This window comes from Phaseolus vulgaris, chromosome 11 (assembly GCF_051622355.1).
Source record: "Phaseolus vulgaris cultivar YP4 chromosome 11, ASM5162235v1, whole genome shotgun sequence".
Classification (NCBI taxonomy): Eukaryota; Viridiplantae; Streptophyta; class Magnoliopsida; order Fabales; family Fabaceae; genus Phaseolus; species Phaseolus vulgaris.
In genome coordinates this window covers 22,338,748-22,343,225 of record NC_143508.1, presented here as the reverse complement: position 1 = coordinate 22,343,225, position 4,478 = coordinate 22,338,748, and the positions used below count along the sequence as shown (strand labels likewise).

Sequence of the window (4,478 nt, the reverse complement as noted above, 5' to 3'; positions counted from 1 at the left end):
GAACTGCTGAAAATTGGTTATGTGACCGTTAGGTAGGCTCACAAACCACTCCAACGCCGTTCCCTGGAGCGTGCTCACAAACATCTTGCAATACACGGCGTCTGACCCTCCCGACAGCATCATCTGCGTATGGAATGTGGTTAGATGAGCCTCTGGATCCTCCACGCCGGTAAAGACAGCCTTGACAGGGACCACACTCGTAGGAATTGGCGTGTCAGTAATCGCCTGAACAAAAGGCATAGGGAAAACACGAGGTGGCGATGACGGCGCCACCTCTTCAGCAGAAGAACGCCCTTGCTGCTCCTGAAGAGCTTGACGCAGCTCCTCAGTCACCTTGCTGAGCTCCTCATTCCTGGCGCGAGAGGCGACCAGGTCCTCATGCATTCTCGCCTGCTCTATGCGTGAGGCTTCCACAGTTGCCTGCAACGAACGCATCATCTCTGCCATCTGCGCCATGGTCATGGCAGCGACGCCTTCAGCAGCGACGGGCGCAACTGGACTTGAGCGATTGCTTCTCATTTTTCTCATGAAACTCAGCGAATCACAGAATGCGGCGAACAACACTTACTTTAGCTACGATTGAGTCAGCGATCAATCGGAAAAACTGTGCGAAACTCCGCGAGAAAACTCAAGAACACCGCAAACCTTCAAAGAAACTTGCAACTCCACCAAAAACCACTGCTCTTCCCATGGACAACCAAACGAGCGAAAGAACTCAACTCCACCGAACAAATCGCGCGAAAACAGCAGAAAAAACCTCACTCCACCGATCAAAAACCCAAACGAACAGTGTAAAACGCGAATTCACCGAACGAATCTCAAGCAAACAGCGAACGATGGTTGCACCAGCACACAACCACGCAGAAAACTTCGAAAACCTCCAAGAACTCACGCTGTGGATGGGAGCAAGTTTTACACGGCCCCACGGTGGGCGCCTGATGATACTGCCTGTTGACCAGAACGCTGGAAACTGCCTCGTCAAAGGATCGACGTGTGCACCGCTTCACACCTCCGTTCCTCTTCGAGATCCACCTCAAGAACCTGCAAAGAAACAGAGCGGCGCCGCTGCGGCCGATCGCACTCCAACGCCCAAGTCAGTGACCGAATCACCAAATACTAAGAGAACAAGAACCGTGCAAATCCTCTCTCACAGTGTGCTCTAGAACTCGCAAGCGTAAAGTGTATAATCTGAACGTGCGTACCTCAGAAAGTTCGTTGAGAACTCTTATATACCTGGTTACTTTCTCTCTCCTGGCAGTTACAGACTTGGACACGTGGCTCGCATCTAGTCGTACACGTGCCTTCATCTGGAGCCTCCTTGACTTGGGCGCTGCTCCTGACTCTCTCTTTGGCTAAGTTATTTATGCATGGTGCTGCCCAGTACATAGCTAACTTGGGAGTGCGATCTCTACTGGAACTGGCGAGTTAGGGTGCCTTCATACACCTTCCCTGTGGTCTCGCCGGCCGCCTTCATAATCTGCACCACCTTCATCTCTGGCGATGTGCTTTCTCTGGCGATCTCCAATCACTAGGTCGCCTGAGTCTACATCTGGCGACTTCATCTCCAACCTGGTGATCGCCGGTTCTGGTATGCTGGAGATCGGAACACGCCAACTTAATAACTGGCGACTTCACGAGCCCCCCGACTTCCTTCCCTTCTGCCAACCTGGCGCCTTGTCAACACGCCTATATTGTAGCTTGATGCCACGTCATCACTTCCGACTACCAGGGCGGTACACATGTTAATAAAGATTTATCTGAAAGGTCTCAACATATGCAGTACCCACAAGTTCTAGAACTTGAAAAGATATTTCAGAGCCTTTTCAACCACCTTAATATATCGAGTGGACAATGGTTCACTCACTAGGAGATCTTCCTCCCCAAAGGCTATTATCAACTTGTCACCAATTATAAACTTCAGCTTTTGGTGTAGGGTTGAAGGTAACTTCAACATAATGGACCCTAGGTCGTATCAATAAACAAGTATATGTCAGTAGTATGTCCATTACCTGTAAGATGGATTGGGAGTTCGATTTCCTCCATCACTTCCCTTCTACTTCCATTGAAAGTTCTCACAACCATGGCACTTGGACACATATGAACTTCGTCACATGAGCCACTGTAAATGAACACCCATGTTGTAACATAGTCCATGCATTTTACAGATACACCAAAGCCTTGTTATGAGCTATTCCTTTAGCTGGAACCTCGTCATCAGTAAAAGTGAGGTAATTATTACTAACAATCCCTTCAAAGTTATCAAGTGATATATCCTGCTCTACATGGGCTCCGCTTACTATTTTCATAAGCAATGTCCTATGGGTGACTAAGTGCATCAACAACTCTAATAATAAGATATTGACTGTCATGCGATTCAATTGATCCACTACTTTGTATTCGCTATATAATAAAGGAATTTGAGGAACTCTTAAGAATTCTTACGTTTTTTGGGGTCACCTTGTAGCGAAGCCTTACTCTATAGTTCCCTTCCTTCCTTGAGTCTTGCTAGAGATGTGAGTACTAGGGGCTTCATTAGTTTGCTTTCCCTTTTGCTCTCCTTTTATCACATGGACATCATATTTCGAGGGAATTGCTTTTTCACTTTTGTAAGGAAAGGAGGATCATGTTTGTATCACAACAAGGTGTCATGCTTGCGACATATGCAAGGTTTTAGTGAAATGGATCACTAGTGATTTGGGCCCAGACAAACTTTGTTCCTCGCTTGCATAATATGTCTGTCAATTAAATCTTGCAATATACGCTTGAATTCGGAGCAATCATCAATAGAAAGCTTGGTGTCTCCTTGTTTGTATTTAAGCTTTAAAAGCTTGACTTGGAAAAGCGGAGTGAAGATGCATTTCATGGAACTCCGAATTTCGTCGACTTCTCTAATCAAATGATGTCCCTCCCCCTTCATGGTGATTTTTTTTTTTTTTAAGATTTTGCCTATGTCAAAAGAGGTTTTTTTTGACCATGATGGGTTTTTTTTTTTTTTTTTTTACCAAAATGGGGTTCGTTTAAAAAAAATTACAAATTTACGCAATTCGTGCCAATTCGACACGACTTCATATGCAGAAGTCGTCCCAATTAGGCACGACTTCTGTCATGTCATACTAAAGTCGTGCCAACTTGGCACGACTTCTGTCCTGTCATACTGAAGTCGTGCCAACTTGACACGACTTCTGCCCTGTCATGCTGAAGTCGTGCCAACTTGGCACGACTTCTGCTCATTCTCCACACCATCAGATTCCTTACACGTATAACTTTTTACCTTCTCCTTCTGGTACTTTTTCCACTCCACCAAATATATTTGGAATTTTGGCTTTCACCCCTCTTTCTGCATATAATCCAACATCATCCATGCACTATCGACCCACAATGCCCTCACCAACATCTCATAATGAAGCCAATAACAACGATGATGAACATGTCGTTGATGATCCTCTTCCACGAAGACCTCGACGACAAATACAATGACCACATTGTGTCACGTCTTCCCATATATAATTTACTTCTAGTTCAACTTTATAGTTTTATTTTATATCTTGTAATGAATCTTACTAATTTGTTTAGTTCTAATTAATCTCTTCTCATTATTACGTGTTCTGTAAAATCATTACTTCTCAAACTATTTATTTTGCAAATTCACAACAATAATTCTCTATTTATTTTCCAAATACAATAAATTTTCATTTATGTATTTATTTCCAAATTCAATAACAATTTTCTTCATTTTTTAATTAATCAAATAATCAAGTTATTGTATTACATTACCGTCAAACATGATCCATACACGATTATCCAATTTTTTGTTCCTTAAAACTAACACTCTTAGAAAATTATGTATCAAATTAATTTTTAACATTACATAACTTACTACCCAATATATAAACAATAAAATTAAAAAAAAATTATGATGTGGCAGAAGTCGTGCCAAGTTGGCAAGACTTCTGTATGACAGGGCAGAAGTCGTGCCAAGTTGACACGATTTCAATATGACGGGGCAGAAGTCGTGCCAAGTTGGCACGACTTCAGTATGTCAGGGTTGAAGTCGTGCCAAGTTGGCACGATTTTAGTATGACATGGCAAAAGTCGTGTCTAATTGGGACGACTTCTTCATATGAAGTCGTATCGAATTGGCACGACTTGCCTAAATTTGTAATTTTTTTTAAACGGACCCCATTTTGGTAAAAATCAACAAAAATAACCCCATCATGGTAAAAAAAACAGCCAAAAGATGATTGCCCTTACACTAGGTTTATCTTCTTGGAAGGTCAACCGTTCAGAATCAATCAAGGAGTGTACCTTGTGTCTGAAAGCTAAACACCTTTCAGTGAAATCACCAATAGTTCCTCCATCATAATCACATTTAGCATTTGTGTCATAGTTTTTAGGGTACAGTAGTTGTATAGACTTCATGGGACATACTGCGACTAAGGAATTACGAGGGAGGTTTGGTAGGATTTCTGTGTAAGTTA

The 4,478-nt window shown here is 42.9% G+C and overlaps 1 pseudogene; it reads right to left on the bottom strand.

Annotated features, from left to right (window-relative positions):
• Nucleotides 1–1,792: 1,792 nt before the first annotated feature.
• Nucleotides 1,793–3,362, bottom strand: LOC150023118 (uncharacterized; annotated as a pseudogene).
• Between the last annotated feature and the right edge of the window lie 1,116 nt (nt 3,363–4,478).